The sequence below is a fragment of the Lithobates pipiens genome, unplaced genomic scaffold (genome assembly GCF_037356315.1).
Source record: "Lithobates pipiens isolate NorthernLeopardFrog02 unplaced genomic scaffold, aLitPip1_a1.2 Scaffold_27, whole genome shotgun sequence".
Taxonomy (NCBI): Eukaryota; Metazoa; Chordata; class Amphibia; order Anura; family Ranidae; genus Lithobates; species Lithobates pipiens.
In genome coordinates this window covers 118,161,091-118,173,220 of record NW_027507788.1, presented here as the reverse complement: position 1 = coordinate 118,173,220, position 12,130 = coordinate 118,161,091, and the positions used below count along the sequence as shown (strand labels likewise).

At 47.8% G+C, this 12,130-nt stretch overlaps 1 protein-coding gene and 1 pseudogene across 1 annotated transcript in view; both read right to left on the bottom strand.

The window, feature by feature from the left end:
• LOC143934093 (sulfotransferase 2A1-like) overlaps window positions 1-12,130 on the bottom strand; it is a 448,037-nt gene that overhangs the window by 247,906 nt on the left and 188,001 nt on the right. The gene's annotated exons all lie outside the window — the stretch shown is intronic.
• Window positions 4,030-4,137, bottom strand: LOC143934660 (U2 spliceosomal RNA; annotated as a pseudogene).

Sequence of the window (12,130 nt, the reverse complement as noted above, 5' to 3'; positions counted from 1 at the left end):
GAAAGGTGAACTGAACAAGCTGAAGTTAGAAGCTGATTGGCTACTGTGCACAGCTGCAGCAGATTTTTCACTCTACTGTTTTGTGTTTAAAATGTATCATCTCCTGCACTGTAATTTGCTTTTAGGAGCCAACACCTGTGTGTGCTTAAATTGGGGTGCCCCCTAAAAATTTTTTTTTAAAAGTCAGCAGCTACAAATACTGCAGCTGCTGACTTTAAATACTCGGACACTTACCTGTCCCAGGGTCCATCGATGCGCGGGAACTAAGCCCCCCTCGTTCCCCGCTCCGCTCATGGTGCGGGCATTCTTACTGTGGGCACCCAGTTGTGGCTTCACAGCCAGGCACCCACTGCACTTGCGCGAGCGGCGTGATACGCCGCACAGTCATCTGAGACACGTGACATGTCCCAGATGACTGTGCAGTGCGAGGGGAAGTGATGTCACCAGACCGAGCATTGAAGAAGGCAGACTACGAGAAACCCCCTAGCAACAGGCATTTAGAGGTGAGTAAATTTTTTTTTTAAATTTTTTCTTTTTTTTAATGAATTTTGAGCTTTTTTTTTTTTTTTTTTTGGTGGCAACACCACTTTAAGGTTCAATTAACAGAGGAGATTAAAAACATCTACAGTGAGCAAATTCCTTTTTTTTCATGGCTGTGTCAGTCACATCCAGGGTAGGTGTAACTAGGGCTGCCTGCATCCATTCCATGGACAGAAACAAAAGTGATTCAACGCCTAAATGGCAGAGAAACTAAAGGTGTATGGGTGGTCTATACACAAATGTATTAGCTAATTTTGTTGCCTCTTACCTATAGTATCCCTTTAATTAGGGGATACCTTAACTATCCTCTTATGGATAGTTTTGAACTTTATTATTTTAAACCAATGTTTATTTCACATCAGTGAGTAGTGTACCTTGCACTTTTTTTGGTTGTTTTTTTCCCTAAACTCCAAATTCTAGTGAACCAGAATCAAAAAGGCAAAGATCAAGCTAAAATTGCCAAGCTATGGCATGGCGTGGCTGCAAGGCGAGTTTGATAATTTCTCCATATTAGCTATTTTTACCGGCATTTTGCTCTTTGCCATAGTTTGGCTTTTATTGAATAAACCCATTATGTGTTAAATGAGTCTTGTATAACACGTCTCTTAAAGTGGTTGTAAACCCTTACAAACCACTTTGGCCTACAAGTAAGCCTAGATTAAGGCTTACCTGTAGGTCCAAGAAATATCTCCTTAACTTACACGGTTAAGGAGATATTTTACAAAAATAGGGCACCGCTGTCTACAGCGCATGCGTGCCGTAGACAACGGCACAGGCACACTGAGCATGCCGCAAGTGAAGGCAAACATGTGTCACATAAGGCTCCCGTCAGTGACGTCATCGATGCTCCAGCCACTCAGATCGCTGGAGCAGCGATACCCAGAAGAAGATGCACGCTCCGTGCTACAGGGGACAGCGGTGACATCGCTGGCTCCTGGCTCAGGTAAGTGACACATAATGAGCTACTATGCGATGCATAATAGTCCATTATGCTTTACCTTTGCAGGGAGACAAAGAGGAAGTAAACCCATCAGGGTTTACTTGACTATAGGATTCGTCAACCTTGGGACTTATCATTAAATTAAAAACACAAACTGCGTGACATGGGTTTTAAATGGCCACAGCAGCCAAATTTTATTAACCGAAGAATAAAATAACATTACTTAAAAACATGTAAAACAATACCCGTAACAAGAGGTCTTTGGGTGTCTTTAAGGCATAATTTTAACTGTAATGGTCTATGCCCTCAGCTGTGCCATGACCGGCTCGAGGACTCTATGACGTCACCCATACTTCCATATTACCTTCCCCCAGGGGACCCAGCTCATGGGAGAACCGTCGCTAACCAAGTGTAAGCGCCATACCTTAGATGGGCCCCACTAATCCTGTAACCACGTAATTCCTCACTGACCCCCCCAAAGACCCCTTGAACCGTCCACTGCTGTGACAAATGAACACCATACATCATTCAGGCAAATATACCCGAATCAAACACGTTATGCATCAGACCCCCCGTCCACCTGACTCCCTCCACTGGACCCAGCCCCTTCTTACTTTGAGCACCAATCAGGTAAGAGCTCCCTTCCTTGTCCCAACACTGACCTAGCTGACCGATAGCTGACCCCATGTTCCTTCCCCTAGTCATGCAGCCCCTCCATCCTTTCCTAAGGGTCTCGCTTTTTTTTAAAAATATTGCCTAAGACACCCATGCGGCATGGGTTTATTGAGGTAGACTGGAAGGAGAGAATAACCTAAACATGGCATGTTTAGGGTATTTTCTCATTCCAGTCTACTTCTATGATCCTTGAGCCTGGTTCACATCTATGCATTTTTAGTGCTTTTTGCATTATGCAGATTTGCACTACAGTCCATTTAACATGGTTTCCTATGGAGCACATTCTGTAGTGCAAATCTGCAAAAAGCATTAAAAATGCATAGGTGTGAATCAGGCCTAAAAGTGGGATAGTTCTACATATTTAAATGTATACTATAGTCACCAAAATAACTTTAGCTTAATGAAGCAGTTTTGGTGTATTAATCATGCCCCTGCAATCTAGCATGCATTCTCCCTGCTCAATTCTCTGCCATTTAGCAGTTTAATCCCAGATTTCTAGTTTTTTTTTTTTTTTTATCTTTCAGCCTGAGCCTAGTCATGCCTTGTGTCAGTGACTCACACAGCCTCCCTAAAATTTTGCTGTCAAGAGAAATCCAATGTTTACACTTCCTTTATTGTAAATTGGGGTTGATTTTCTAAAACGGGAGAGTGCAAAATGTGGTGCATCGGTGCATAGCAACCAATCAGCTTCCAGGTGGTACTGTGAAAGCTGAACTGAACAAGCTGAAGTTAGAAGCTGATTGGCTAACATGCACAGCTGCACCACCAGATTTTTTTATTTATTTTTTTAAAGTATGTGGCGTGCAAAACACACTCCAAAAAACTTCACCCGGTGCATAAAAAATGTGCACACACATAAAGAGTGACACAAAAAAGTGCAGACGGGTACACAAGTCCTCTAAAATCAGAGGACCTTGTCCTGAATCCCCCGGGGTGTTAGGCTCCTGACAGGGACAAGGACACTTAAACTTGGTCTTCCTGGCCGAAACCAGTCAGACCCCGTTCTTTGGAAGGTCTGCCGAAACAGACCCACCCAAATACTAGGTGAGGCTCCCCCGAAGGAAGACCCCAACCCTAAGGAAGAGGGCAAACTAAGCCAAAAGGCCATGTCCACCCCCTCCCTAGACTTTCAGGACAGGCCCTAGAACCTGTGACCCTACTCATCACAGCAAACGTGCAAAGTGACAAAACAAGACGTGACAAAACACACACTGAAAATAAATAAAAAATGGGGAAGGGATAGTGGAGAGGAGAGTGAAAAGGTGATCGTTGTGTGAAACAACGACCAGGCCCTCCGGCCAGGAATAAAAAATTCCTCTGGTCCCAGCCAAAAGGCCCGGCCCAAGAGGCAGGTGCTAAAAAAGCGTGTTATGGTGCAGTGACCTTGGTGCCCAAAATCAAAGTGACCCTCATTCACAGTAATTCTTAGGCACCCAGGACTGCCACTCCAGGGGCACATACTCCATAGGCTTTCAAGACCTCCCTGACCCACGGTCCGGACCACAGCAGCCCCCACCCCAGACAGGAAGGCATGAAGATCAGGAAGCTTGGTGAGAGCCCTTTACCATCAGGCTCCACCGTCGCTTCCGTCACTCCTTCCTAATTACATTCGGGAAGTACTAACCGCTCCTCCCCCCTACCTAGGGAGCAGCCGGTTTTCCCTCCCGAAAAACTGTCCGGGGCTAGAACCACCCCAATCCAGGCCAGAAGGCCAGGTACCCGACCCTCTGGATCAGACCAGGCAGCACCCATCCTCACCAGGAGCATCCTTCCAGACGGCTCAGACTCGACCATGCATCACCCCCCAGTTTACTGTCGGGCGGCACGACGTGGCCCCTACCGAAACCGTCCTTCCGGATGCAAATTACGCCATCGGAGAGCGCCGCCCAAACCCTCTCGAATAGGGATGGAACAGCGCCTCCTTTGGCAACTGATAAGAACAGATACTACACTTGATCTTAGCCAAAAGGCCGAGAAGCAACCCCGGACCAGTCGGAAGGCGAACTGTCGTCGTCAGAGGAGGAAGGACCGAGTGGCGTTCCGTCAGTGGTCGGTGAAGGTTCGGCGGCTGGAGGCGATTCTTCCAGGCGGCCCGGTAAGTCAGCTTTTATTCAGGGGTCCTTGGGGCGGGTTGGTTGGCGGGGGTCGGGTAGTGAGGGGGAGGAGGGTGCAATGGGGGTTGCCCGCGGCGGGGGGGACGCTGCCCCGTTTGCCCCGCATCTGGCACAGTTGGGGAGGGACCGCATTCCAGCAGATGGGGGGCTAGCGGGCCTCCTGGCGGGACTCAAGGAACTAGTCGCAGGCTGGAGGCTAGGGGGGCGGGTCCGGGGACGGCGTGGACCGCTCCGGGGGACCGTGCCCGGGGGCCTGCGGGTGGGTCAGGGGCTGCGGGCGCGACACCGCCAGTGGATGGGGGGGTGACAGCTGGGGCGACCCCACCGGCTGCGTCCGGGGCGGTCACGGCTCCAGGCACGGGGGACCAGGTGGTGGCAGCCGCGCTGGCAGCACCAGCTGGCACCCCGGGGGAAAAACGGGGGACGCGGGCAAAAAACAGGACCTGGTCAGGTTAGCGGACGCGGCGCGATGCGAGGTGTATGTGTGTTTTGAGGGGCCGCTGGGTGCGCATTTGAAACAAGAGGTTAGGGAAAAAATATGGAAAGGGGAATACGTGGAGATATTTCCTCTGCTGCCCCTGGAAAAGTTCAATCTCGATAGGGTCAAGCGAGGTGACATTGGGGAGGATCGCGGGCCCTTTCTCGGTATACCCATGCCGGACCTGGTGGTATCGCCTTTGGGGGTGGTTCTTAAGAAGGAACCGAGTAAGTATCATTTAATCCACCTTCTGTCCTACCCGAAAGGGGGTTCGGTAAATGATGCCATCGACCCCCGGCTGAGCGCGGTTTCCTACACGTGCTTTGATGGGGTGGTGTTTTGGGTGAGGCGTTGTGGCCGGGGGGCTTTGATGGCTAAAACGGATATTGAGGCGGCCTTTCGCTTGCTTTCGGTGCACCCCGAGAGTTTTCGGCTTTTGGGCTGCCGGTGGCGGGATGAGTACTATGTGGACCGGTGCCTGCCCATGGGATGCTCCATCTAGTGTGCACTGTTTGAAAAATTCAGTTCCTTCGTGGAATGGGTGGTCAGAGACGTCGCGGGAGTGAATTCGGTCATCCATTATCTCGATGATTTCCTGTGCGTGGGTCCGGCCTAGTCGGCACTGTGCGCAGTACTTTTGACAACGCTGGAGCGGGTGGCACGGAGTTTCGGTATCCCTCTGGCCCCGGAGAAGACCGAAAGGCCGACGACGGTGATCAGTTTTTTAGGCATTGTATTGGATTCGGAGGCGATGGAGTGTCGCTTGCTGGCGGACAAGTTGGAAGCGCTGAAGGCGGAGATACGGGGGTTGGTGGGCTTGCGGAAGGTGCAGCTCAGGACTCTTCAGTCTGTGCTGGGAAAATTGAATTTCGCATGCAGGATCATACCCATGGGTAGGGTCTTCAATAGGAGGCTAGCGTCCAGTATGGGGGGGTGGATTCCCCGAGACACTTTGTGAGTCTGTCGAAGGATCATCGGGAGGATCTATGGATTTGGCATGTGTTCTTAGAACGTTTCAACGGTCAGGCACTATGGATGGCCGGGCCGGTGAGCAACTTTCATTTGGAACTTTACACGGATGTGGCGGGTCCATGGGTTTCGGGGCCTATTTCCAAGGAAAGTGGAGTCCGGGCCCATGGCCCGCTGCATGGACAGGTGGGGGGTTGCTGCGGAACATGGTGCTGTTGGAGCCCTTTCCAGTGGTACTGGCTGTGGAACTTTGGGGGAATCCTTCCGGGATCGGAAGGTTCGCTTCCATGTGGACAATTTGGGTGTGGTGCAGGTCCTCAACCGGGTGTCGGCCGCGTCGCCGCCGGTGGTTAGACATTTGGTACTGCGATGCATGCAATTGAACATCTTTATACATGCGGTGCACTTACCTGGGGTGGAGAAGGTTGTGGCTGACGCATTGTCTCGCTTTCAGTGGGACAGGTTCCCGGGAGCTGGCGCCGTCGGCGGATGTTCATGGGGCACCATGCCCGGAAGAGTTGTGGAGAATTGCGTTGGACGAGCCTCCGACTGGATCAGACGGTCGTTGAGTGGGGGCACTTGGTCGGCGTACGAGAAAACATGGGCGGAATGGGAGGCTTTGGGGTTCCAGGTGGGGGCGGACGTGCGAGACAGGCGGCTGATGGTGATCTATTTTGTATCCCAGAACATGGAGCAGGGGGTTTCAGTTTCCCGAATGGGGCAGAAGTTGGCTGGTTTGGCCTTTTGGTTCAAGCTGAAAGGGGAGCAAGACTTCACCAAAGACTTTTGGGTAAGGCAGGCTATGAAGGGCTATTGGAAGGGGAGAAAGATGAAGGATGACAGGAGACCGGTGTCTTTTGAGTTGTTGGGTAGACTTTGTAGTCGGTTGGGGGTTGTGTGTTTTTCGGATTACGAAAGAGTGTTATTCAAGGCCGCGTTTGTGTTGGCGTTTTTTGGTGCTTTTCGGATAGGGTAATTGGTCAGCCCTTCTAAGAAGGGGCCCGGGGGGTTTGTTTTTTGATGAGGTGTACTGTGGGGATGACCGAGTGCGCATGCGGATAAGGAGATCAAAGATGGATCAGGAGGGCAAAGGGAAGGAAGTTGTGGTGTTCGTGATTCCTGAGTGCGAGCTTTGCCCGGTCTTGGTTTTGAGGGAATTTTTGAACGCTCGGCCGGATAGTCCAGGCCCGTTGTTGATACATGGGAATGGGGAGTTTGTATCGAGATACCAGTTTATAGGGGTTTTTCAGAAGTGCCTGAAGGCATTGGGTTTGGAAGGGGAAAAGTTTTCCTCCCACTCTTTCCAGATTGGGGCTGCGACGGAGGCGGTAAGGTGGGGTTTGGACGAGGAGGCGGTTAAGAGGATTGGCCGCTGGGAGTCTCGGAGGTTTAAATCTTATGTGAGGCCTGAGTTGGTGGGTGTTTAGCCGGGGGGGGGGGGGCTAGGGGACGTGTTGGCATGGGTTTGTGTTACATATGTGCAGTTACTGTGATTTGGGTATGTGTTTTTACTTTCTTTCAGATGCAGCGCCAGGCTTGGTCTGGATTTTGGGCCATTCATACTCTGCTGGGGAGCCAGGAGGGGTGATGTTAGGCCAGAGGGCAGACAGTTGGGGATATCCAGACTTGAGGCATGTGTGAAATGGTTTGGGTTTCCAGGCATGCTATGGAGCAGGATGGTGCACGAAGTGTGCCGTTTTGCGGGGTTTGACAGGGCCCCGGATGTTTTAATTTTACATGTAGGGGGCAATGATTTGGGCCTCCGCACCAAGTTGGATGTTACGCGGGACATCAAGCATGATTTCTTGCGACTGCGGGCGGCCTTCCCCAACATGATTATAGTGTGGTCTGACATTATAGCCAGGACCAAGTGGAGGTTTGCCAGGTCTGTGGCAAAATTAACAAGGCCCGTAGAAATATTAATCAAGAGGTTAGCCGTTTTGTGGTGCGCAATGGGGGGTTGGCGGTCCGGCATTTGGAGTTGGAGGTGGAGACGTGGCGGTACCTAAAAGAGGATGGTGTGCACCTCAATGATGTGGGCACTGATTTGTGGGCTTTGGGCATACAGGATGGGGTGGAGCGTGCCTTGAAGGTGTGGCGGTGCTCACAAGGATAAGGTGTTATCCTTGCTTGCGGTGGCGGGTGTTGGTCGATGCAGGTACAGGAAGATAACCCCTCCCCACAGAGAAGTTGATGCGGGACCCATTGGAGATATGGGCTCGTTGCTGATATGCCATATAGTGAGGGTTTATATGGCAGATGGTGAATGGGTGCACTGCGGTAAAAGAGTTGGGTGTCTTTGAGCTAGCATGTCAGCTTGAGGCCTAGTTACAGGAATATTACTGCAGTGCTTGTTTTGGATCGATATGCTATTGGGGTGGGGAGGGGGAATTTCCTGCAGATGACCAACGCGTTTAGGGTTTTGAAGTTAAATTATGTTTTGTAGATGTTTTTTGTTACGTTAAATTATTATTTTGATGTGTTATATCCAAGTATGTTGATATGTTTTCTATTATCTCAGCAATGTTGTTAGCAGTCTTAATACCAGTCGATGTCGACAAACATAACTCTGTAACCTGGTCTTTCTCTTTTGCTCTATTTACGTGATAACATGTATTCACACCTTCCTTTCTATGAAACATGTCTATGCCTCTGTACCGCGAATATTATCAATAAAAATCTAAGTTTAAAAAAAAAAAAAAAAAAATTATTATTTTGATTAATAAAGAGGCTGCTACGGCCACTAAATACTCCAAAAGGAAGGTGTGGTCTCATTTAATGGGAAGGGGCAAGGTATGGAGTTGGGTGGTTGGTACAGCAGCTGAGCTTCATCAGTCATACTATAGTCAAGTACAGCCCGTATACGAGAACGCAGAGTAGGAGAAGGGCTGGCATGAGAATAGTGGACTGCGGCGATTGGCTGGTGCAGCTGGGGGCGGAGTCAGCGTGAGGATGTGTGTGCGCTCTATGCCCCAGCGTCAGTCGGAGAAAGGAAGTTCCCACCCTCCCTCCCTTACATTGGGTGGAGTGGTTATGATGGAGACTGTGGGGGGGGGGGGGGGGGGGGAGGACAGGCTAACTCATTTTCTTTTTCAGGTTTGCAGTGATGGATGTCGTAGCGGTTGGCGGGTGTTGGTCAATGCAGGTACAGGAAGATAACCCCTCCCCACAGAGACGTTGATGGGGGACCCATTGGAGATATGGGCTCGTTGCTGATATGCCATATAGTGAGGGTTTATATGGCAGCTGGTGAATGGGTGCACTGTGGTAAAAGAGTTGGGTGTCTTTGAGCTAGCATGTCAGCTTGAGGCCTAGTTACAGGAATATTACCGCAGTGCTTGTTTTGGATCGATATGCTAATGGGGTGGGGAGGGGGAATTTCCTGCAGATGACCAACGCGCTCAGGGTTTTGAAGTTAAATTATGTTTTGTTGATGTTTTTTGTTACATGTTAAATTATTATTTTGATTAATAAAGAGGCTGCCACGGCCACTAAATACTCCAAAAGGAAGGTGTGGTATCATTTAATGGGAAGGGGCAAGGTATGGAGTTGGGTGGTTGGTACAGCAGCTGAGCTACATCAGTCATACTATAGTCAAGGTGTATGGTCTATACACAAACTGATTAAGCTAGTTTTGTTGTTGATTACCTGTAGTATCCCTTCTAGTAGTGAATTGATGTGTGTAAGCTGCATTTTATGGGTAGTTTTGGAATTTTATATTTAAACAGATGTGTATTTCACATTAGTGAGTACCTTTCACTTTTAAGTAGTGAATTGGTGTGTAACCAGCATCTGCTTGTATTGGATGTTGATAACTTTGTTTTAAGTATAATAAAATTACAACTTATTAAGACATTTTGTATGCATATTTTTTTACTTGAGTCTGAGTTTACTCTTCTGCCAATGTGTTTGGTGTGTGCATTGCACAAAGGGGGTGTGTGTGCGCAATGCTCATGCATATATTCTATTTTGCTCCCTGCATAAGATTACTACTGACTTAAACAAGGGTATATATAATACTCATCATAGGTGAGGTCAGTGTATGTCAGTTAGCCAGGTCAGTGTAGTGCAGGGATATGCAATTAGCGGACCTCCAGCTGTTGCAAAACTACAAGTCCCATCATGCCTCTTCTTCTGGGTGTCATGCTTGTGGCTGTCAGTCTTGCTATGCCTCATGGGACTTGAAGTTCTGCAATGGCTGGAGGTCCCCTAATTGCATAGCCCTGGTGTAGTGTATGTATGTCAGGTAGCCGGTAAGGTGAGGTCAGTGTTTGTATGTCTCTACTGTCCGTCAGTGTATGTATGTCAGGTAGGTGAGGTCAGTGTGTCAGGTAGATGAGGTCAGTGTGTCAGGTAGGTGAGTTTAGTGTCCATCATAGATGGGCAGCACTAATAAAGCTGGCCACTAAAAACAGTCTCTTAAAAGATTACTATTTTGATAAAGTGCAGAAAAAATGCAAAAAAAGTAAAAAAAGTAAACGCACTACAGAGTCAATTGAAAACCTCCACGGAAACACAACTGCTTCAATTGAGTGCAAAGCCAAAAAAAACAGTGAATTGATCATAAAGTGCCAAGTGCGTCTTATAAATGTGCAAATAAGTAAACACTCTCCAGAGGTGATATAAGTGAACCACCCTAATAATAAACAAATGATATACAAGAAAATAAGAAAGAGTATACCTAGACCAAAAAGAGGGTACCCTCTCCTGATCACATGGGAATAAACTTTAGAATAAACAAAAAATATATATAGTAGTAAACGCACTACAGAGCCGGCTGTAACATACGTTATATCAGAATGAATCCGGCCTCTATAGATTAAATATACATATTGAAATCCATCAAAAATAGTGAACAGTCCACGGTTAGATAAGAATCCGTGTCGGGCTGAGTGGAAATGCATAGTGATTCCTACTTTATTGATTCCTCATTATTGCCATAAGGCATCCAAAGGCATATGTCCTCATTGTATGGCTATGAGCCAATATATGGACTGATTGGTGTTGGATGCAGGGAGGCAGACATCCCAACCTGCAGAAACTCATTTCAGGGAGGTGGTGCTTCGTGCCCGCAAACGCCCCCACCCCCCGTGGCAAAATCACCCTTTCAAAAAGTTTTTGCAGTGCTTCTGGGGAAGGGGTGGGTGGTATGTGGATGTTGTCAGTAGTTTTTTTTATTTTTAATCATTTATTTTATTTAATTGATCACAATGCTTTTTTTGGGGGGGGGGGGAGGGGGAGGGGGAGAGTGGCGTCAGTCATTTTTTTTTTTTTTTTTTTACACTTTTTCATTTTTTAGAATTTGTTTACAATTTTTTTTTATATTTTTTGGGGGGCTTTGGTGAGATGTCAGGGGTCTAAACAGATTTAATGGAATCAGCAGAAAAAATACTTTGTAAATCCAAGCACACCTTTTATATGAAAGCTAATAAACCAAACACATTTCTATCCCTGGCGTTGCGGAAGACCAGCTATAGCCCTAAACCTATTCGTCTAAAAATTTCAAAAGATACGTACACCAGTAATCCACTAAAATTTTTAAAAGAATTTCATAAAAAACGAACTGAATTAGACCACCTGATGAAGTCACGTGATGTTATGTGATGTGATGTCACGCGTAGGGACGGGAAGGAAGCTGACTGTGGATGCACTTGCTGCTGATTACTAGAAAAAGGCTTTTTTCTATCTATTAATGTCAATAAGAATAAAATTCAAAGGAGAAGGTGACCGAATTTACCAGGAGAGAAGACATATAAAGAAATCTATATACCTCTATGCGAATCCCTCCTTGCTATAGGTAAGGGGCCACTGCCCACTAAAGTGTGATCACAGCGGGATTAAGCACTGGGAGATCCACACCTCAGTTGAATTTGCACAAGTTTGCACAAAGCACTTGCACTTAAAGGAGACTGTTGTTTATTTATGGACTTTATTATTAAAGCTCTAAAGGGGAACTCCTAATTGTGGCACTTTTAAGGGGGGAAGTCTGGTCTATATGGGCACTGATCTAAGGGGTCACTTCTGCTTTAGGAACTCTGATGGGACACTCCTGCTCTGGGCACTTTAAGGGGGCACTCTGATGTGAAAAGGGGGGCTCTGTGTTTCTCATGTGAATAGGGGATTCAGATGTGAAGGAGGCTCCTAATTTTAAGGGGGGCACCTGATGTTAGGGGTCTACTTAAGTGACTTTGAACAAAAACGCTTGTTACAAAGAAGATATGTAGAATACCATCACTGAATGCACAACACATCGAACCTTGAAGCAGATGGGCTACAGAAGCAGAAGACCAAACCGGGTGCCACTCCTGTCAGCTAAGAACAGGAAACCGAGTCTACAGGCTCACCAAAATTGGACAATAGATTGGAAAAACTTTGCCTGGTCTGATGAGTCTCGATTTCAGCTGCAACATTTAG